This window comes from Choloepus didactylus, chromosome 10 (genome assembly GCF_015220235.1).
Source record: "Choloepus didactylus isolate mChoDid1 chromosome 10, mChoDid1.pri, whole genome shotgun sequence".
NCBI classification, from domain to species: Eukaryota; Metazoa; Chordata; class Mammalia; order Pilosa; family Megalonychidae; genus Choloepus; species Choloepus didactylus.
Window position 1 is genome coordinate 87,894,495 of NC_051316.1, and position 24,246 is coordinate 87,918,740.

The following is a 24,246-nucleotide window of genomic DNA, read 5'->3' on the forward strand; positions in this document are numbered from 1 at the left end:
GCTTGACCCCTAGAGGGGGGAGCGGAGCTGGAGATGAAATCCAGCCACATTTATTTAATGTGGGCATTGATTTAATCATTTGTGCCTAGGAAATGAGATCCCAGTTAGAACTCGGGACGCTGAAGTTCAGGTGAGCGTCTCTGATTGGTAATACACATCAGCGTACTGGGATGCTGACGCATCCTGATTCCATGGGGCAAGGACTCAAACACTCCGCCTGGTAGATGTCACTAGGCAGGGGCAGGGCAAGGTTGACATCCAAAGCAGAGGGAACAGCACAAGCAAAAGCCTGGTATAGGGAATGGTTATTTAGCTGGAGCAGAGGGTATGTGGAGTGGGAGATAGGCAAGAAAGGTAGGTTGGGGCCAGGTCATGGGGTTCTTACATGCTAAGAAGGTGCATTGTCTACAGGACTCCCATGTGTGGTTGTTCAGGTTGTGCACTGCATAACGTTGTGTCTCAGGAAGACATTTGCATTTCCAGACATCTTCATCATTTTGAAAGTCAAAAAACAGTTTTATTATAAATCTGTTCACTCTGAATATGGGCTGTTTATACATTTATTATGACAATTTTCTGGCAGATGGATGTAAAGTGTCTTGTTCTAAATGGGTTGGTACAAATTGTTCTGTTTCTACCTTTGAAGGAGGAATAAAATTGATAATTAGACTGTAGAATGCAAGCCTAAGACATACTAAAAAATATCCACTTTTAAATTAATTTTCTCAGTACCAATTTCACATGATGTTTTATGGAAAATTTGTTCTACCAGTAAAATGATGCAGGTACCCAAATCAGTGTACAAAATACCTTTGAAAGCACTGAAGAACTAACAAAATTCTTTGAAGAAAAATTAAATGATGATGTTTAAGGAAAATATATTCTTGAAGCTAAACAAATTGCAGATCATTGATGTTAACTTCTCCAAAGAGGGGGATATGAAGAAAAAAAAAGTCAGAAGACTTATTTTAACTGTGAATTCCATGATCAGTCCATTTATGATCCAAATAAAATTTTAAAATCAACTTCTTTTTAAAAATAGTGGATGCAACAATATTATTTTTAAAAGAAAGTTGTGTAATGCTGAAAAATATCATAGCCTTTTCATTCTTCTAAATGATATAAGTAATTTGAAGAATTATGGTGACCTTGAACTGTTGCAACTATGGGAGAATTTACAATAGAAATTGGCGACTATGCTATTGATGGAGCATTGACCTGTGAGGAACTAAAAACCTTAAATGGTTTTAAACTCTCCTGTTGAAGTTTAGCATTACACTCACATCAATAATTTACTGGATGCATTTTTTAGCTCTCAGAATATATTTAACTTTGCCGATACTGGTTGCCGACGGAGAACATAACTTCTTGAAATTAGAGTGTATTTAAAATCAGTTAAGAATTATAATCTGTCAAAGCTAGCAACCGCTTCAAGAGAAAACAAGATATTAGAGCAAAAGGCATTAAAATTATCATATGCATTTTGTTTCCATGGAGGCATGATGCATAAAGGCAAGATGTGTTTTTAAGTTCCCCTAAAAAGCAGAACATGAGATGAAGGTTTGTGTACAGATCGTTCATTTTGGGGAAAGTGGTCCCAAGGAACTGGGAAGAGCAAAATAGAAAAGAAAGCCTTTCCAAGGCACTGTTATTGGATTAGTCAGGGTTCTTCAGTGAAACATGACGAAGAGAATGTATGTGTGTATATGTGTGTGTGTGTGTGTGTGTACGTGCATGTACATGTGTGTACATATATGAGTGTGTACATATATGTGTGGGAGTGTATTTATTTTAATTGGCTTTCATGCTTTTGGGGACTGGTAGGTCCGAAATCACTAGGGAGGCCAGCAGGCTGGAAACTCAGGCAGGAATATATGCTGCAGTCTTGAGGCAGAATTTCTTCAGTTTTTGCTCTTACGGCAACTGATTGGGTGAGACCCACCCATGTTACTGAGGGTAATCTCCTTTACTTAAAGCCAGCTGATTGTAGATATTAATCACATCTACAAAATACCTTTGCAGCAACATCTAGATGAGTGTTTGATTAAATAACCGGGCACTAAGGCCTAGACAAGCCGACACATGAAATTAAGCATCACGGTTATCCAGCTGGCTACCACTATGATTACCAGGCTCCCTCAGGCTGGAGCTGAATTTACCTCAGAATTGGCTGTTCCCGGGGCAGACGAAAGGAACATTTCTCTACTGGTACCCATCACCCATTGGTCAAGCGTTGTTGCTTTATGAGGGGTTAACTTCCTTGTGCTTCAGAGTTTGACTATTTGTCAGCATGTCCTGCTGGCCACAGAAGAAAAGCCCCAGAGCAGAAAGCAAGAGATAATGGGGGGGGCAGCTGTGGGAAGGAGCTGTCGGGCTACGCTTGTACACCTTGGGTTGTCTCAGAGACAGCGGGAGTAAAAGGGGCCAAGAGGATGTGAGGTGGGACACAAGAGGTGTCCAACATGACACAGAACCATTTCAAAACACCCAATCATTGTGAATAAAAGTACCATTAAACATACAGCACACAAATCTTAAGGGGCAGCTCAATGAATTTGAAATTTTCTTTTATATCCCACAACTTAATTTATTTTATACAAAATGTTATTGTTTTTGAGAAATAAGTATTATTTAATTTTTTAAAAATTATCATTTAAAGATTTACATGGGAGAGGGTGTCTTATTCTAGACTGGGTCAAGATACCATGTGATTTCTGAGCAGTGGTCCTGAATGTGGTAAATGAAGATGACCCTGCTTCACTCAGTGGTTGAGACTTGGAAAAATTATGGCCAAATTGATTTTTTTTTTAATTTTTAAATTTTTGAGTATTTTTTAAAACCTTATTTAGGAGAACCTGTTATTTTAAAAATACTTAAATAATAAGGGGTTTCCTTTAGAGCAGTGTTTTTCGACCTCGCGCTATTGACATTTGGGGCTAAAGCAGGCAGCACAGGGCAGAGCTGCTTGCCCAGATGTGGCACCTGGGGTCTCGGGTCTGAAACACAGAGGACTCTTTGGCCCCACCTGGGTGAAAGCGCCTGGTGCAGTGCTAACAACATGAGCAGAAACCACACAGGCAGAACTCAACTCTTCCATGTGTCTAAATTGCTTTACAGTTTTTCAAGTCCTTCCACACTCACCCACTTATCTGATCCCCAACAACAACCTAATGAGGTGCAAAAGTCTGTAGATGTTTCTCCCAATTTCTTGAAAAGGAAATTGAGGCTTGGAAACGGGGAGGAAGTAAGTTGTGGGTGCCAGGATGTCAACAAAGGTCTTTTTCTGAATTCATGTATCTGTAGCAGAGAACTCAACAGACATGACTGGATTCAACACAAAACATCAACATTCTGTTTTTTCTACTCAAGTTAGGTGCCAATGAATGTTCATTTTGGTTTCAATTATAATAGCAAAAAACTGGGAACAACCTATATTTTGTTTCTGAATGGGATCCCTCAGAAAAACAGAACCACTACAGGTAATATAAGAATGAGGGCTTTAATTTATGAATTAAGGAGCCTGAAAGATGAGATGGCCAGGTCAGTGTCCTCTGAGCTTTGGGGCTGGAGAGTGAAGGTCTGGAGGGGGGAGTCAGAGGACCAGAGATGCAGTCACTAACCACTTCAGCCTGAGGCCAGGGGTGGGTGGGGAGGTCTGGGAGCCCAGCATGTCTGGCTACCAAAAGCGGGACGCGATGTGACTGTGCATGGAAAGTTCCTTGAAGCTGCCACATCTGGCTGCCACCATTTCTGCTGATATGATGGCCTGAGAAAACTAGCTTCTGCCTCACCTCTGCCTTCCAAATCTTGTGCAAGTTCTTCTCTTTGGCAAACACTCATTCTAAGCCAGCCAAGGAAGGAGATTCTGGGAAGCATGGTTCTTAGCCTTACACAGGTGGTGGTGCCAAGACGATCCAGCAGAGTCTGACCCTTTGTCAACTTGACCGCCACACATAGCCGTTTTAACTAAGATGACTTCTGAATAAAGACAGTAGTAACCGTATGCTCCTTCCAAGAATGATGCAACTGTCCTTCAAGCAACTAAAGAAATGCTGTCTCCCCAAAAGAGGAAACACAAAGTCCCATAGGTCATTTTATCCATCTGTGGATGATGTTTATTTCTCTTTGTTTTGGTTTGCTAAAACTGCTGGAATGCAATATACCAGAAATGGGTTGGCTTTTACAATAGGGATTTTTTAAAAATTAAATTCAGTTTTACTGAGATATATTCACATACCATACAATCATCCATGGTTTACAATCAACTGTTCATAGTGCCATCGCATAGTTATGCATTCATCGCCCCAATCTATTTTTGAACATTTTCCCTACCCCAGAAAGAACAAGAATAAGAATAAAAAATGAAAGTAAAAAAAGACCACCCAAATCATCCCCTCCATCCCACCCTATTTTTCATTTTGTTTTTGTCCCCATTTTTCTACTCATCCATCCATACACTGGATAAAGGGAGTGTGATCCACAAGGTTTTCATAATCACACTGTCATCCATTGTAAGCTACCTCGTTATACAATTGTCTTCAAGAGTCAAGGCTACTGGGCTGGAGTTTGGTAGTTTCGGGTATTTACTTCTAGCTATTCCAATACATTAAAACCTAAAAAGGGTTATCTATATACTGTGTAAGAACACCCATCAGAGTGACCTCTCAACTCCATTTGAAATCTCTCAGCCAGTGAAACTTTATTTTGTTTCATTTCTCATCCCCCTTTTGGTCAAGAAGGTGTTTTCAATCCCACAATTCTGGGTTCCAGATTCATCTCTGGGAGTCATATCCTGCATTGCCAGGGAGATTTACACCCCTGGGAGTCAGGTCCCACATAGTGGGGAGGGCAGTGAGTTCACCTGCCCAGTTGGCTTAGCTAGAGAGAGAGAGGGCCACATCTGAGCAATAAAGAGGTACTCAGGGGAAGGCTCTTAGGCCCAATTATAAGCAGATTTAGCCTCTTCTTTGCAGTAACGAACTACATAAGGGCAAGCCCCAAGATAGAGGGGTTGGCATACCAAACCATCAGTCCTTAATGTTACAATGGGGATTTATTAGCTTACAAATTTACAGTTCTAAGATGGTGAAAAAGGCCAGGCATCAACAGGATGATACTTGGACAGGACACCTCTGTCATATGGGAAGGCACATGGCCAGCATCTGCTGGTCCTTTGCTCCAGGGTTTTCTTGCTTTCAGCCTCTGGTTCCAGTGGCTTCTTTGCTGAGCTTCTGTGGGTCCTCTCTTAGCTGCTCCAGAGCTTTTCTCTATGAGCTCCTCTTAATTTCATCTCTTTGCTTCACTGGGGCTTCTCTGAGCTCTTTTAGCCTTTTCTGTGTGTCCTTTATCCTCTTACAAAGTATGCCAGTAAGGAGATTAAGACCCACCTTGAAAGAGGTGGGTCACATCTCAATTGAAATAACTCAGTCAAAAGGTCCCACCCCCAATAGGTCTACACTCACAGGAATGGATTAAAAGAACAATACATTTTCTCAGGCACATATAGTCTCCAAACCACCACACTCCTCTAACTGGATTACCTTTCCCTTTTTATACCCTGTAAGTTAAATACTTAACTATAGGATTAATCAATCACTATTAATACCCTTTATATTAGATAGCAGGGGAATGAGGGAGGGGGAAACAGAAAAACAGAGTAGCTGTGGGAATGAAGTTCTAAAAGGGGCAAGTTGAAAGGTTGGAGAAACAGTTGCTAAGCACTTCTGCCTGCAGCACTGGAGCAGGAAGTACAGGTGGTTAATACCTGTAAGTGTATCAAAGCAAAGAAACAGTAAAGCAAATAGTCTTTATTTGGGCAACTGGTCATGTGGTTGTAGTTGGAATTGAACTTCTGCCTTCTGCTACCCATTCCATAATCTTTTTTGTCCTCCATGAGCACGCTGGCTGGTTATAGTTCTGTGTCAGGTGGGGTAATTCAAATCTTTATTCCTGAAGAGTCTCGGTCATTAGACTCTGCTGTCATTTTCCATTAACTTTTACCACGGGCCATTGGAGTGTTACACCCTGTTGTGTAGTAGCACTTAATTTCCCCCTTGGTGTCAGGACCGCTCACTCCAGTGAGTACAGTGGTCTTCTTTGCCTCGTGGTTCAATCTCCCGAGGAGCCCACAGTGGCCGGGTCGCAGTCTCAGCTTCCAGTTCAGTGGATGCCCTGTTGTGTCCACTGAGGGAAGTAGTCTTCCTTTGGGAAGCAAGACTTCTAAAGCAGAGAGCCCGAAATCATGGGGGTGGGAAACAATTTTGCTAGTGTGCCACTAAGAGTAATGGTGAAGTCAGCCACTTCTCTCTCCTCCCACTGGTCCCGGGATCTGTGAGTTCCGGCTGTGGGAGAACGAGCACCATGGATCGGTCACCAAATTAAAGCAATACCACCTCCTGTGGGACCTTCCCAAAGACTTGTCACCCACCTGGGACCTTCAAAAGGCCACTCCACTGTTTTATCAGGCCTACTGTTCCAGGGTTATGGGGAACTTGAGAAGATCAGTAAATTCTATGAGCTGGAACTCAAGGATTATTTCAAAGCAGTTGTGAAAGGTTTATTTTTCCTCATCTGGGCCTTGGAACTTAGAGCATGAGCTCATCATGTTCTTTTATATTCCCCCAAAATCTTCAGCACAGTTTGAAGTCGCCAAATAACCCCATAGTTTTATACTCTATATTTCCACTATCAAGTTCTATTGCAGTGAATAATTGATCACCTGACTTTCTAAAGACACCTGACCCTGGACAACTTCAGGTAATAATTTAAGCAACAATTTGCCACTTCATGCCATGGACTACCATGACCTAGCAAAGGTGTCATTATGCTCATAATTCTAATATTAGTGGAATAATTTCACATTCCCATTCTTAAGGATCTCTTCCCCTGAACCACTGGTGGATTCAGTCAGGAAAACAGTACTACAGGAATACGGGTCAACATATGAACTACGGCTTTCACAAATCTGGGAGTAACAGTGGGAGTGAAGTTCTAGACAGGGAAAGTTGAAAGGATGGAGAAACAGTTGCTATGCACTTCCACCTGAAGCACTGGAGCAGGAAGTACAGGTGGTAGAGACTGAGCTTGCAGGAGAGTCTGAGAAGCCACACACATCTGGCTGCCAAAGTGGGTCCATTGAATGGGAGCTAGTGGTGGGGGGTCTGCAAAGCCACCATATCTGTTGAAGCCGCCATGCCCGGTGACACCACTGAATCTGACTACCACTGTTTCTGACTGCCATGTCCTCCCAATGAGAGTGGCTTTTCTTTCACGTCTCCCTTCCAAATTGGCAATCTCGCTTCTGGAACCATACAGGAAATGGTCTACTGGGCAGCATAGTTTGAGACAGGAGTGATGGTGCCAAGTTGACAGCAAGCCATTCCAACACAGTGTCCAACAGTGGAGAATTGGTTAAATAGTTTATGGCATATCCATATAATAAAATACTATGCAGTATCTATCAGTCAGTGTCCAACCAGAGAAACAAACCCAGCAGGAGATATATATTAAGAGATTGATGGCAAAGAATTGGCTTATGTGATTGTGGCAGGCTGACTAGTAAGTCGAAAATCCGTAGAGCAGGCCAGAACTCTTGAGTATGGGCTGAAACTGCTGTCGAAGAAGAATTTCTTCTTCAGAGAAGCCTCAGCTCTTCTCTTAAAGCCTTTCAACGGACTGAATCAAGCCCACCAGATTCAGACTTACTTAGAAGTCTCTCTTTTACTTAAAAGTCAAATGATTATGGACTTCAATTCTATCTCTACAATATCTTCACCACAAAACCTAGATTAGTGTCTGATTGGATAACTGGAGACTGTAGCCTAGCCAGGTTGACATACAAAACTGACCCTTCCCTTCCACAGTCATTTAAAGAAATAAAGTAGATTGATATGTATAATGTGACAATTGATGTTACAGAAGAATATTTAACATGATAGAAAAGTGTTCATGAAATATTAGATTAAAAAGTCAGTTAATAAAATTGTACGTGGAATATTACCCTATTTTTGTAAAAGGATGTCTATTTAGGCATTGACAAAAGAGAAAAAATATCACACAAGGATGTTAAGAGTGGTAATTAACTGAGTACTGAGATAATGGGTGATGCAAATTTCTCCTTTTGCTTATGTGTATTTCCTAAATTATTTACAACAAATAAATGATCCTTTACAATAGGAAAAAATGTAAACATTCTATTTTAGATGCATCAGGAAACCTTGCCATTAAAGAGCTGTAAGCCTCTCCCATGGAGTGTGAGGAGCAAAGACACTTCCTTTCTCCTCTCCACTCTCCCAGCCTTTCCCTCCACGCGTGGCATCTGCTTACAGACACCAAAGTTATTTGCAAGCTGGGAAGCTCGCAGGAACACGCTACTCTTCTTTTCCTCTCCTTAAGAAGCATGAGTGGATGCTGTGGGTGAGATGTCGAAAGTAAGCATTTAATCTGGTATCCACAGTGGAGAGAAACTTTAATATAATATTAATTCATTGTGCAAATTAGAGAGTTTTAATAGCCATGTGAGCCATCAGAAATCCTAGTGTGACTCAAAATGACATCTGCATTAATGGTCTAATTAATAATGTATATGTTAATAAGAATCTCATTAAAGTCAGGGTACAATTATCAATGTAGGATGCAATTCCTTAGCATCCGTGGGCCAGTATAGTGTTCTGGTGATTCCAGTTGCAATTTCCAATGATAAATGACCTTTTAAGTCTCATTAATTGATTAAGGGGGCAGCAATTAGCATAAAAACTGAAATCCTTTGGAAATACAGAAACCACTGGTGAGACAGTGATGATAACAAAGCAGGAGGAACAGGAGCAGATCATTTTGAGGCAACTGGGGGCTGCCCGTGTATAAGAAGAGTGCAGACAGGTAGACCCAAGCCCACCCACTCACGTGTCCTCCCTGTACTCCAGGCCTGGTCATTGGGCTCTGCTGTAATGAACATTTTACTAAGAATTACCATCAACATGGATCAATTTTTATGGAAAAATTATTTCTCAGAGCAAGCACAAGAAAGCTAATTGATCTTCTTGGTCATTTTCCTCTTCAATTTAGTTGCCCTCTTCCCAAGCTTTCCCATTCTCATTTTAATCTTACTGAAATTATTTCAATCAAGGCTATTGTTTCACCATGAAGACTTGGTTTATCAGTTGGCTTTTGGGGGAGCAAAGGGGCACATATTAAAATTGATTCACGAGGCATCTGCAATTGTGACCACTATTTCTACTAAGTCCAGGTTTCCTGGGTCACATTTCACAAAGCTACATAGTGTCAAGAAGACTTGTTTCTGGGGTCCATTTTTAATCAATGAGAATTTCCATCATGTAAAGTCTTAGCCCTCATGCATTTTATTTTATGCTGATTATTGCCACCAGTAATCTTCATAAACTGAGTAAACGACTGAGAGCTTATCTTTATTTCTTAGCCAACCCATGCAGAAAAATGTCAGAAAGTTTATGAACTAGAGGGAAGAGCGAAGAGGGAATGGAAGGCGGGCAGGGAGTGGGTGGAGGAGAGAGAGAGATCCAGAGAGAGATGAAGCAGACACTGAGAGATCGTAGCAGTTTCTAGTTTATTGGGTGTTCTGCTTTTGAGTTATCAGGGCCATGATGCCTTGGGGTCAAAAGACAGAGCCAAAACACCTGCCACCCTGCTCATCTAGTCCCCCAGTCTCTGAGTCCCTGTTCTGAGCTGGACCATGTTCCTTGAGGAACAGAGCTGAGTAATGTAAAGTGTCTGCCCTCAGAGAATCCCCAATCAAAGGGGCCCCTGTGGAGGCAGAAAGAAGAGGCCACTCAGATGTGTCTCTGGGCCCACAGCACTTGGCACAGGGCCCAGCACAGAGAACATGCTCACGAATAAGTGGACCTGTCCGTCTATTTAATGTGCATTTATTGAGACGTTACTCTGCCCCGTGTACTGAGTTAGGATCTGAAGATGAAGCAGAGGAGAAGCAGTGCAGTGGAAGACTGAGGAGGAAGAGGAGAGCGGGAGCAAGCATGTCGAACATATAAACTCAGGTTTTTCATAGAAGTTGTTAAGAATTTAGTAACTTATTTGAAAGATTGAAGCCAGTGATGCTAAACCAAGGGTTCGTTTGGAAGGCTGGTGGCATGTGGCACAAGCAAGCCGAGTGCCTGGTAGAGTGAGACTTGAGCCTGCTCTTGCACTGATTTCTTCTTTCTCAGCTCTTGGGTCTGTGCGACCAAAGCTGTTACCTCCGTCCGGCCTGCCAGCTTCTTTTCCCGGGAGGCGGCGGGTGCCTGAAAGGAGGCTAGGAAGGACTTGGGAAACTCAGGTTCTGGCCCTGCTTCTGAGTGCTCTCCCCCTGGCTGTAGGCCTCAGTTTCCCCATTAGTAAACTGGGGGTTCTACCTTCACTCTGTCCAGTGCCCCTGTCTCATGCAATTGCCAGGCCTTGCCATCAGGAAGCACCTGCTGGATCTTGCACAGAGTTTGGGGCTCAGGGATGATTCCACACAGTTGAGATGCCTTGGCTGGTACACAGCAGGACTCACAATCTCTGAAATCCACTGAGGGATTTCAGGTCCTTGGTCACCTAATCCGCCTTCACTTATATTCTCCCTCCTGCATTCAGCAACCCATGCCCACTTGTCCAGCTGGGATCACTTTCCGTAGGGCTGTATCAAGATGGGGGTGGGCTCCTTCTGCTGAAGATGAAACCCGTCACCCGGTGTCTGCAGAACTGTCCCACAAGGCTCATGAACGAGTGAGACTGAACATTTACTAGGCCTTTACCATGGCTAGGCTCTGCGGGGGGTTTTTCAATGTCATAATCACAACTACACAGCAAAATCAGAACTATTATTCACATCTTGCTGATAGAGAAATTGAGGCTCAGAGAGTTTTAGTGACCTGCTCAAGGTCACACAGCAAGGGTGGAGCAGACCTGGACTTGGAACTCCTGGCTCCTGCTCTCTAGGTCGTAGTACCCTCGGTGGGAGCCCACCTGCTCCCTCCTTCTCTGTTCTCTGCTAATCACTGACCAGGGCTGCTGTGATGGCCACTACAGTCCTCTGTCACTGTGCTGGGTCCTGAAGGTTCCAACAGCCTCAGCCCTGCTTCTCCCTGCCCCTCGGCTGGTCCTGGCTCTGCCCAGTGGCTGCATTTCCATTGGCCAGGATGCATTTTGGGACCTGCAGGATTTTGCCAAGCCATTATCTCTGGGGAAGCAGCGGCAGATTTACTAATGGGCTCTGGGTGGCAGCTCCTGGCTTAGCCCTCTCCCTGCTGGAGGCCCCAGGGCAGGGACAGACCTCCGGAAGTCAGCCCCTGCAGCCCCCAGATTGGGTTAAGAAGCAGGTAAATCCCCTTGATGGCCATGCAGAATCTGATTTTATTTTTAAATTCAGTTTTATTGAGATATATTCACGTAACATACAATCATCCATGGTGTACAATCAACTGTTCACAGTACAATCATATAGTTATGCATTCATCACCACAGTTTATTTCTGAACATTTTCCTTATACCAGCAAGAATCAGAAAAAGAATAAAAAACAAAAATTAAAAAGAACATTCAAATCACCCTCCCATCCCACCCTATTTTTCATTTTGTTTTTGTCCCCATTTATCTACTCATCCATCCATACACTGGATAAAGGGAGTGCGATCCACAGGGTTTTCACAATCACACTGTCACCCCTTGTAAGCTACATTGTTATACAGTCGTCTTCAAGAGTCAAGGCTACTGGGTTGGAGTCTGGTAGTTTCAGATATTTACTTCTAGCTGTTCCAATATGTTAAAACTTAAAAGGTGTTATCTATATAGTGTGTAAGAATGTCCACCTGAGTGACCTCTCGACTCCACTTGAAATCTCTCAGCCACTGAAAGTATTTCATCTCATTTTTCATCCCCCTTTTGGTCAAGGAGATGTTCTCAGTCCCACAATGCTGGGTCCAGAGAATCTGATTATTTTTGAAAGGAAGGCCCCCAGAGACGATTTGGTTCTCCCTTTACTGTTCAGAGCAGGGAAGGCTCCTGCTCGTCATCTCGGGGCAGGGCTGGGGCCCTACCTGGGCCCCGCTCTGTACCAGGCTGGTTCTGCCACCTTTTCTCTGGGGCTCAAAGGTAAACACAAGCACAGCAGCTCGAGCTTACAAAGGCTTTTCTTGCTTTGCTCCTCCTCCCCATTAAATCTCCCTTTTAGAGTCACTTTCTGCTTTCTCCTTGATGAGAATTTCACAGCAATTCACACAGCCTGAGGGGTGAATGCATAACAGATTGCTAAAGCCACATAGTTATTTCTCCTTCTGTTTAGAGTGAAGAATCCACCAGGATGAGTGCTGTCTGTCCCCCTGGAGCGTTTGCTGAGCGCCCACTGTGGGCCGCCTGTGGGGGTGCTAGATGGGGCACATAAGGAAGTTCCCAGTCCAGCAGGGGACTGGAGAAGGGGCCATAAACACGTAGGAACGGAAAATGACAGTGCAAGTGTCCAAGGAACAGACTTGTGAAGCCCTGTAAAGTTTCTGGTGGGGTTTGGGCAGTGGAGGGGGCAGGGGTGGGGCCTTGGGGCAGGCGTTTCACCTGTGGAAGTGACTTAAGCAAAGGTGTGGAGGTGGGAATTGAAGAGAGGGGTTTGGCTGGGTAAGAAGGTGAGTGGTGGGAGATGAGGATGCAAACATAAGTTGGGGTCTCGCCATAAGCCCTAAATACCTGCGACCTTGGCCTTGCCCAGAGGTTATGGCTGTCCCAGACCCAACTGAGACCTCAAGAGAGTTTGTTTGGTCCCCACAGTGTTTTTTGTTTCATTTTTATTTTTAATATTTTGAGTTAGTTGCTGTATTAGGGTTATCCACAGAAACTGAATGTATAGGAGATTATATATGTGTGTGTGTGCATATGTGCGTGTGTAAATTTTAAGATATGACTGTGGGGATTGGCAAGTCTGAATTCCATAGGGCAGGCTGCAAGTTGGAAACACCGATGGAGGTGAAGCTGAATTCTCCAGGAGAAGCTGGCTGGCTGAGGAAGAGGCAGAAACTCTTCTTTCTGATTTCTGAATCCTTCAGTTCTGGCTTTAAGACTTCCAACTGATTGGATGAGGAGACTCCCCTCATTGCTGAGGGCAATCTCCTTTGTTGATTGTAGATGCAACCAGCCAGTAGATGAAATTAGCTGACTACAGATGCAAATCCATCAATTGGACACCATAACCGAGCCAAGGAGAAATTAACCATTACAGTTGCCAACTTGCACAAACCAGAGTATTTCACATAAGAAACGGATTTCCAGCTCTCTGGAAAAATCCAAAGAACTGGCAACCCTGAGCCTGCATTTCTGCCTGGCAAACACAACTGGTGTATACTTGGGGATGTGCATTTTTGGGGGAGAGGGTCTCAGATTTTCAGAGAGGTCCATGACCCGTCCAAAAACTAGAACCACTGTTGAAGAAGAATATTTAATGACATGGAAGATGTTCACAAGATGATAGAAGGAGAAAAGTTGCAAAAGAATATTAACAGTACAATCACATTTTAGGAAAAAATGTCTATATTCATAGAAAACATTGTTTATATGGGTGATATGATTAAAAGTGATTTTTATTTTCTTTCCTTCGTCTCCATTTTTTACAAGGAACATATTTAGGAAAAAAATTATTTTTTAATCAATTTTTTAAAGTAAATCTGGTTAGCTGACAGTGTTTGGAAGGCTTTCAAAGTTTCCCAGCCATGTATAGAAAGAAACTTGACGTCTTTAGTTTGCAGGTCAGGTCCTTCTGCTCCGGCTCAGTGTCCTTCCAGCCTCGCCTTCCATGTGCCTTTGTCTGGACACTCAGGACCCTCCTTCCCCTCCACATACTCTGGACACTTAGTCAATGACATGCCTCTGTCCCTCCCACCTCCTCCCTATCCTACGAATTCTCTACTCATCCTTCCAGGCCAGGTTAAATGTCACCTCCTTCCTGAAGCCTTACACACCCTCCCCAACGGGGTCATCCTCCCCTTTTCCTGATGGAATCACACTCAGTACCTCACCGTAGAGTTGTTAGTAAAGCACATCCCTGACTCTGCCACTGGACTCCAGGTTTCTACAGGGCAGGGACCTGCTCAGTGTCTCCATTTGTTGGCTTGCCCACTGGGCCTTGCATGAAGTATGTGATCAGAACATTGTGTTGATGCCTGTTGAACGGCGATGAACAGGAAAACCAAGATTTTAGTCAGAAAATATGGATTCAAGCCCTGCTCTGCCTCCTAAGCCTGTGTGACTGGCCATGGGCAAGTCTTTAATCCATGTCAACTTGTTCATCTGTAAAGTGGGCACACAGACCTGCCATGAAGATTGAATGAAATGATGTACATGAAAGTGCTTTGGAAATGGTAGAGAACTAAATGAATCATAGTTGCTGCTATTTCTAGTTTCCATTCCTTTAAGGCAGCTTTTCCTGAATGTTCCGGATGATGTGGGGAATTAGTGAAGGAGCTGCAGCTAAAATCCAAATCCTTCTCTCTCTATAGGCCATTAGCTGTCTTGTTACTGCAAGTGTTCAAAGAAATGAGAAAATGCAGCCGGGAGCCTGGTCATTGACTTATCTGGGCAGGTGTGGTGGCTTCCCCATCATTTGCTGACGTCTGTCTCTGTTTGACTCAGACCTAGGTGCAAAGTGCCTGGTTTGGCCTCTCTTTGCTGTTCCCTTTGCTGCTTTCTAAGTGTCCCTGCTAGATGCTAAGCTGGGGGCTGGACCAGGTTGGGAGTGGGGTGGGGATGAGGAGACCCTTTGCTCTGTGCTTCCAGTGGGATGGGCTTTTAGGAATGTGCCTCAAGGTAGAGGAAAGCTTGCTATCACTGGGCATCCAGAGATGCCAAAAGCAGAGAAGATGCTACACTGTAGGAAAATGTGCTCCCCTGACTTGGGCAAGGCACTGATATTGGGCACCACCACCCAGCCTTGAAAAGATGTGATAAATGTGAGTAGAGAGGGCATAAAACACTGGTACATTTTGGAGCATAAAGCTTACCCCAGCAGAGTGGAAATAGGGCCTTGTGGGTGGGACCCCTAGGCTTTGTAAATCCAGCTTAGAGCTGTGAACTTGGGTGAGCCCCCTAGCCCTCCTGAGTCTACCTTTCCTTTATCTGTCTGATAAAGGATTCCTTCATTCAGCAAATACTCGAGAGCCTACCATATGAACGAACCAGACAAAATGCCTGCCCTGAAGCAGTTCATATTCCCATGTGATTGTTTCCTTCCTGCCCTGCCATTCTCGCAGGGAGGCCACGGCAGATGGGAAAGGGATTTGTAAACTGTGGTGCACCTGTGAGAGGCTTGGAGGCACCACCCAGCCCTGTCAATCAGTTGATCTTCAGCCAATCCCAAACCTGTTTCTCCAGCATTTGGATAATTGAGGGTAATGTCAGGAGGGAAGAGAGAACTAAATCAATGAGGTGTTCCTCACGGCTTCAATTACTTTCTAGAACACTGAGTTGAATCAAGTTGGGGAAGGCCACGAGTTTGGAGCAAGTATTAGCTGTGAGGTCTGTTGATTGCAACCCTCAATGACGTTCATTCAAGTTTCAGGCACGTATTTGGTGAGTGCCTACAGGGGATACAAGGTAGGCGTGGACAGTGACCACAGGGCACGACAGTCCAGTTGAGGACAGGTATATAGTAATTAGTGTGCTGTGGTAAGGGCAGGAGGGGGCAGGGGAGCTCAGGTGATACAGGGCTCCTGGTCTGGGATTGCGAAGACCTTCTACAGGAAGTAAACTCCAAGGTGAAACCTGTCATTTCAGTAAGTGGGGTAGGGGGTGCAGGGAGGAGAGGCAGCCCCTGAGGAAGGCGCACTGGAGCCTACCTGGATGGACAGGTAGGATGCACTCAATCAAAAATGGAAGGGCTGGTATTGCTACCAAAAGGGACCATTGTATGAAAGCAGAAACATGTCCCCCAAGCGTCCAGTCTCTTATATTACAAGTGGGGACATCCACACCCACAGAGGTCTTGAGCTGTCTCAATCATAAAGGGAGGATAGATGCCCTGATTGTTAATTAAGGCCCCATTTGGACTCTAATTTGTTGACTAAGGCCCCATATGGACTCTAATTATCACAATTAATATTTTGGTCCGGAGAGGGTTAATATTCCTATTTTACTTGAGAAAATAGAGATAAAATGACTTGGCCAAGGCCACATGGCCAGTTAGTGGCTGAGATAAGATTAGAATTCCCACCCCAGACACTAAATCCCATGTGAGTTCTACTGTCATGTTGCCTCTGATACTGATTCTGAAGACCTCAGAGGCTGTCCAGACCAATGGTTCTCAGTCATTGCTGCACGTTAGAACCACGTGGGGAGATTTTTAAAATCCCAATGCCCCAGCTATAGCCAGAATAATTATATCAGAATCTATAAGAACAGGACCCAGGCACGGGTGTTTTAAAAAGCCCTCCAGGTTATCCCAATGTAAATGTGCATTCAGATCACTTGGGGAGCTCGTGAAAATGCAGATTCTGCGGCATGACTTGGGTATAGTAATTTTTTAAAGCTCCGCAGCTAACGCTGATGCCACTGGTCCAGGTACCAGACTTGATTAGCAAGGATTTGATTAACATGCTGTATGCCTCGACAGGCCCCTTTCTCTCCCACCTTTCCTAGGCTTTTAAATATCGTGTTTCAAACCCAGAGAAATTTTCCACCAGGGACTCCAAGCCCCACAGAGGGTGGCTGCTCTTAAAAACACCCAGGACCTTGGCAAACTTGGATTTCTTCCAGGGTTCTAGATTTATATCCAGGCCTGGATTTTTATCCAAGTTTCGTTCCAGGGTGACTCCTGTCCCTGAAGTCAATCCTTCCTGAAGAAGGCCTTTGGAACCTCAGAGGGGTGAGCTCTGGATGCCCTGCTGCCCTGACAGGCACATGAGGCTACTGTCGGGCTCCCAGGAGCAGAGAAATGCTGGGCAGGCTTCCAGGACCAGAGCCAGGATGGGGGTAAAGCCAGCGAGATGCCGGGGCACATTTAAGGAGACTCTCCAGTGCTGCTTGCAAATGCTGTCCCTGCACTTGCTAGAACCTGAGAGTGAATAGCCCGTTAAATGTTGCTCCCCAGGCACCTCATTTGCCTCACCCTAGTTTTAGACCTGCCCAGGACCCCAAACCCCTTCCTCCGTCCCACCTTCCCACACGGCCTGTCCATCATGGAAGCTTTGTGTTGTACCGCCTCTGTCTTCTATTTCCTTCCAGAAAGCCTGGCTCCTCAGCTCTCCTTCTTGGTTTCCATTTCACCCTCCTAGGCACAAGGCAGCTTTCCAAAGCCATAGTTCTCAAAGTGTGGTCCCTGGCCTAGCGGCATCAGCATTATCTGGGAACTGATTAAATGACAATTCTCAGGCCCCACCCCAGACCTACAGAATCAGACACTTGGAGTGGGGCCCATCGATGGTGATCCAACAAGCTCTGCAGGTGATTCTGATGCCTGCTCGAGTTTGAGACCCACCGGATTCCTGCAGAGGCTTCTTCAGCCGTGACTTCTGGGCCTCTGTGCAGCCTGGGGATGTGCTCACCAGTCCGGGCCGCAGAGCCCCCGGCAAACTGCTCTCCCCAGGCCGACTCCTGGGGTGAGGCCATGCCTTGCAGGCTCCACCGTCTCCATGGACATCATTAGCAGAAGAGCATCCCTGGCTGAGGAGGTCTGACTTCAGAAATGGAGTTTTAACAAAGAGAGAGATTTCTGCAGCAAGCAGCTGGAGTGGTACTGTGAGCTGCAGAGAAACCCTGCCTCCCAAACCGCCTGGCTGCCACTCCTGCTGCCCGGGATCAGAGCCCTCGCCGGGCCACAGCAAGGGGCCTGGGAAGGGCACGTTCATGTGGCTGGAGGAAGGGGCAGCTCCAAATAGTGGCATACAGGAGGCCAGACTCGCTTCTCAGGCCCTGCATCTGTGGAAGGCAAGGCTTCCAATGACATAAATGCCTCGGTGCACTCACTCAGCACACGCCCTGCACGCCTTGTCACCTTGAACCAGCTGTGTGTGTGAGAGGGTGGTCCCAGGGAGGACCTGGACACAGGCCCTGCCCCCTAGATTTCAGGGGAGACTTCCCAATAATAGCTCTTGTTGGTGGTGGAGCACCTGCTATGGGCTGGTTTTGATTCTAACTGCTTTACCTATGTTCACTCATTTAATTCTCACCAAGTACTGGAATAATAATAAATAATAATGGTATTATTCTTATTTTTATTATTGTTAACATTATAAGTACTCCCAGGATACTTATTTTACAGATGAAGAAATTAAGGCACAAAGAGTTTTGGTAATGGATGGCGGTACTGTTAGCACAACATTGTGAATGTAATTAACAGCACTGAATTATATATTGAATGTGGTTAAAAGGGGAAAATTTAGGTTTTATGTGTTGCTAGAATAAAAATTAAAAACAAGAAACAAAAAACATAGGACTGTGGAACACAAATGGGGAATCCTAGTGTAAACCGTGCTCTATAGTTAATAGTACAATTATAATAATATTCTTTCATCGACTGCAACAAATGTACCATACTAATGCAAGGTGTTGATGATGAGGGGAGGGTATGTGGGAACTCTGTATTTTTTGTGAAACTATAACTTCTCTCTTAAAAAAGAAAAAAAAAGAAAAAAAAGAGGTTAGTTAACTTGCCCTAGTAGTTGAGAACCAGGATTTGAACCAGGGGGTCTGAGTGCCCACTGGCTTTTAGCCCCTGGCTCTGCCCCCACCCTCTCCACAGGTGTGAGCTCGCCATGAATTAGCAGGTTAAACAGCAGGACAGAAAAGTCAGAAAGCCGGGCTCCCCTCCTGAGCCCGTGACAGGCCGATTCACTTCTTTCAGCCTCGATCTCCTCCTCTGTGAAGGGGGTGATTAATTCCCGGGCAGCCTCCCTCACTCACAAGGCAGGTTGTAAACTGTAACACCCAGCAGGACTCCAAGGGGGTGGGGGGGGGGGGTCTTCCATTTACCTGGGCTCAGAGTAGTGTTTGTGGGTGGTGAAAGGGCGACTTGACAGGGAAAGGGCATGAGGGAACGTTCTGGTGTGAAGGTAATGTTTTATATCTTGATGGGGATTTGGGTTGCACAGGTGGATGAATTTGGCAAAACTCAATGAATAGTAGACTAAAGGTTTGTGCATTTGATTACATGAAAATTTACTATAAAAAACCCCACAAACCTATAAACAAATATGGAACTTGAAGTTAATGATATGCATGTTGAAATGTCTCTGAGTAAAGCATATTGATGTCTGCACCTTATTTTGAAATGCATCCAAAAAATAAATGGATAGAAGGATGGGTAGATGAATAGATATGCAATAAAGCAAGTAAAGCCAGATGTTCATTGTAGTGGGTATTTGGGTGTTCACTCTACAATATTTTAAAATTTTCTGTATGTTTGAAAATGTTCTTAATAGACTGTTTGGGGTGGGGAGAATAACTGGTGTGAATTCTATTTCTTGACTGGCCCCTGACTGACACAATCTATGCACGTCCTATAATTTATTCAAGGATTCTTCTATCGATTGACATTTAGACTGACATTTTTCACTATTATCAGCAAGGCTGCAATTCTTGCTTGTGTCTTTTTGTGCACCTGTGGGAGTACATTTCTCAGATAAACGTGTAGAAGTGGCGTTGCCGGGTCAAGGTCCATCACTTTATGAGAGGCCAGGGGAGGCAGGCCCAGAGAGGAAGGTGACTTACTCAGGGTCACACAGCAGTCGGCAGTGGAGCTGGAATCTATTCCTGCTCCCATGCTCTTTCTACAAAAGGAGGAGTCCTTTCCCTGCCTCCTGTCAATGCCACTCAGGAAGGACGTTGGGGTAGGCAATGATGACGGATTCATTTTTAGACATATTAAGTGCTCAAAGGAGTTCTTGATGACCCAGGATCTTTTTTCTCTTTTCTTTTCTTTCTTTCTTTCTTTTTTTTTTTTTTTTGTGTGTGTGTGTGCAGAAAAAGTAACAATTAAAAAAAAAAAACAAAACTACTTCCCCCTAAGCTTTTAAGTTATTATTATTATAATTGTCAATCCAAATATCCTTAAACAGTCTCATTTACAATTTGTTTTATTAAATTCCTTTAAGCATTTTGAGTTGCATTGATAAATTTTATGTGTCCTATTTTTGTTTGGAGCACTTTTACATGCCTGACCTAACCAGCAAAACCTTTCCAAACACTTAAATTGCTTTTGTAAATTTAATAAATCAAAATCATAAATATGTGAAATTTGAGTTCTCACAAACATTCCAATATTGTATACAAAACTAATAGAATTCTCTTACAACTTTTGAGTTAAAATCACAAGTCTAAAATCGATTACTCAATTACACATTTATGATGTAACCTCAGATATGCCGAATTTTCTTATATATTACAAACCCCGCAAATACCAAATATGTGGAGATCGTTCCTAAATTTACCACGAATGTATTAATAATTTAGCCTTAATTTACATCATTATTTCCATATTTAATTTATACCTTTCAGAGGTTAAACAGACCTCTTTTCGCTGAGAGAACTGTTTCCTCATCCCAAGAGAATTCAGATCACCACCCCAGCAAGACTGTCCCTCATTTCAAGTGGGCTAGGTTCCTAGGCCAATCATTTATGGCCATGCTATGGTTACCCTCTGAAGGCGCTGAGGTTGCTTTTTGCTCAGAGGGGTGGCTGGCACTTGTGACTTCAAACCATAGTGTCCTGGGTGATTCCTCTCATGGAGTTTTTACTGTGACATCAGGGGCTTCCAAGTCCATACTGTTCAAATGGAGGTGACCCATAACTCAGCACCCCTAGGTTCAAACTACGCCATGACCTCGATCCTTTATCTCATTTGGGTCTGCAACACCTCCAACCGTATTGGATCCAGCTTCCTTCAACTTTGTTCATCGCCAAATTGAATTCTCTATCCTTTCATCTTTCCTTTCTAAACAAGGACACCACTTGTAACAAAATTTAAAATTAATGCCAGTTTGGATTCTTTCTGACTCCCATGTCTTTGCCTGGCTTTGTGTTCAGTAACTAAATTAGTTTTAATGGCAATGCATTGATGATAGACAAGCCAATGGAGATGTGCAGTGGTGTGGATTTGTGCCGCTCAGATCTTCCTTTAAGGGAACCTGTGGCAGTGTCACTGCTGCCTCTTCGAATCCATCACAGCATTCACACGAAGGCGGTGCCTCCCCAGGGCAGCTTCCAGCTACAGACTGAGCATGGCAGGGTGCTGTGCTGGCCTGTTCCTGCCCATCATCAGACTCCTCTAGCAGGCAACCTTTGCTTGGGAATGGCCCATGGTGACAGGACCTTCTGAGAACTGCATCGGAGTTGGACACTCTTCCTTCCTGACAATACTTCCTTCCCTCTCTCCTGCCACAGGTGTCAGACCTGCTTCATGGTCTGAAGGCTTTCCATACCTCCTCCTGCTCCCCCCACCCTTTATCTTCACTGTTAGGTGTTTCTCCTGATAAAGCTCTTGCACATCTAATCCTGTCTTGGTGTCTGCTTCTTGGAGAACTCGAACAAACAGAGGTAGAACCAGAAGTAGGTTTAAAAATGGACAGTAAGATGACAGGGCTTTGGAACTGGCTCAAGTATCAGCTGGCTGTGTCGAGAAGGACCCCATCCCAAATGGAATGTGGGGCACTGATAGTCCTCGGCACAAGGTGGGGCCCAAACGCTGAAGATTTCACCAGTGGGTACCTGGGAAAACGTCCCGGTGGAGGATACCACCTTTGCTGGTGCAATGGTACATGCACCTAAAAAATACAGAGGAAGCAATGCCTTCGAGGACGGTGGAATTGGCTGGTTTTACTAAGATGAGAAACTGAGGGCAGTTAACAAACAGTTCAAAGCTGAGTCTGATTCATTGAATTGAGGGCACTTTTTCAGGACATGAGATTTAACACCAGGGCAAGGACTCCAGGGTCTGAGGAAATTAACCACTAGGACAGCTCTTAGAAGCCTGGCAAAAGTGAGGGCCCGCCCTGAGCAAAGTGGAAATGTTTGCTTTTCCCTGGCAGATGGTAAGGGAAGCATTGAAAGGCTCAGGAAGGTGGGCTTGCTGGATAGGATTCATTATACGAGGACAGAAGATCCACTGGGGGATTGCGCACCATGGGAGGCCCCAAGTTCACGCCCTTCACCAAACCAAACATCAGGCATGTGCTGGTGGGCAGGCACCCAGTCCCAGGGCTGACACGAGCTGAAGAGCCATGGGGAAGACGGGCCCCAAGTCACAGAGGCCAGTTGGCAGCATTGATCCACTGGGGGGCTCAATCAGCCAGGTTGGAATGGCAGCCCACTGGGCTTGATCTGGAGTCGTGCAGATGGTGAATAGAGAGCAGAGTCCCTAAGACGAGACGCCAACAGGGGTGATGCTTAACATCTACGAAGGGAGTTGCAAAAGGCTGAGGATGGTTTCCCCAGTAAAAAGGCATGATCCCTTGTTCAGTTCACAGACCTGAGCCTGAATCAGTTTTCATATGAGGAAACTCACTGACTGAAGAGGGGCTAGTCCCTAGGAGGATGGATCCTATAACATCACAGCAAACATATACTCTGTTGACTCCCCCATTCCTCCTCCAAGGGGTCTATGTCCATTTGCTCAGGTGATTGCACCCTGGGGAGTGCCACACACAGTCTCTTGCAGCTACTCAACTCTGCTCTTGTAGCATGGAAGCAATACATAAGCCAATGGCTGTGTCTGTGTTCCAACACATCTTTATTTATGGACACTGAAATTTGTATTTTATATCATTTTTCAAATAGTTTTCTTTGGATTTTTTTCTCAATCATTTAAAAATGTAAAAACTCTTCTTAGCTTGTGGGTCATGCAAAAACAGGTGGTGGACTGAATTTGACCCATGGGCAACTCTTGTTCTAGTGTGTTAACCTTTGTCAAATTAACATTTTCAATTAAAAATAATAAGTATTACTAACAAAGAAGTAACACCTTGGAGAGTTACTGCTAATGTTTGCTCCTGTTTGGGGATGAGACTCTTTCCTCTCGTCCTCTCTCCCACGTCTTAAGAGCCTCCTCTATTGTTTTTGAGCTCTGAAGAAATCTGGAATCAGTTAACATCATCTGTCCCCAAGTAAGCCCAATTTTACTTTATTACGTGGAGCCGCTTAGCTCCCACTTGTCACGACCTCCACCACCATCCTCTAATCCCCCAAACCAGATTCTGGGCCTTGCCTTTATGTAACAAAGGTCCAATAGTATGTTTTTCCACACAAAGCAATCATCCTACAATGGAGAATTTAACTTTCATCTCCAAAATGCAACGGCTCTGGCCAGCAGCTTTTAGAACAACAAATTTAATCGTCACTCTACACAGGCTTCTTGATTTTCACCACAATCCTATGTGGCTGGAAAATAAGGAAACTGAGAATGAGAATTTGTGTAGAGATTCCAGCATCAAGTCAAACACCTCAAAGGATGGGAAATGATTTGGTTAAACTGGAAGCATAAAACGAGTGTGGCCATTGTTGTCTTCACTTTTATTAACCTATCCAGAGAAAATGATTCAACCAGCACAGGGGTTGCAAACGCAAATGTCTACAGAGGCCAAACAAGTAACACAAATGACCATAAAGTACAGGAAATAGGGAATGGTGGGGACTGGGCCAAACTGGAACTTACACTTCCCATCTGAATACATTCAAAATCAAAATATATCTCTATGTAACTGTATGTTTGTTACATAAATCACATCCAGGGGACAGATTCAACCCTTGGGACATCAGTTTGTGAACTCTGCATGTGTCCTTGCCATTTATCCAGCTCGTACATGCACAGGCTGTGAAGAGTGAGATCCAGAAAACTTCCTCCTTAGACTCCCCGAGTCAAATGCCTTCATTGTAAAGACCAGCAGACTGAAGCCTGGATTGGGATAGGGACTAGTCCACAGCAATACAGCCCAAGCCATGGTAGCAGAATGGGGTTTCAAATCCAGTTCACCCTAAATCCCATCGAGGGCTCCTCCCACCCAATCTCTCTGCATCCATCTAAAGGAGCTCAAAACAGGGGAATTTTAAGGCTGACAAAGTGAAGCCAGTAGCTGTTCATTCCAGCTGCATCGCTTAATTAATTCATCCACCAACTGGCCGAACGGATGAAAAAAATGAGTCAGCTGCCATTATGAGTAAGCGGCTCCCAGCTGCCTCCCGCGGGCTAGAGCTGCCCTATATTTGAAGGTCAGACATCAGAGCTCCAGCTCTCCAAGTGGAATTTAACCATTAGGGCCCCCTTGACTGCAGGC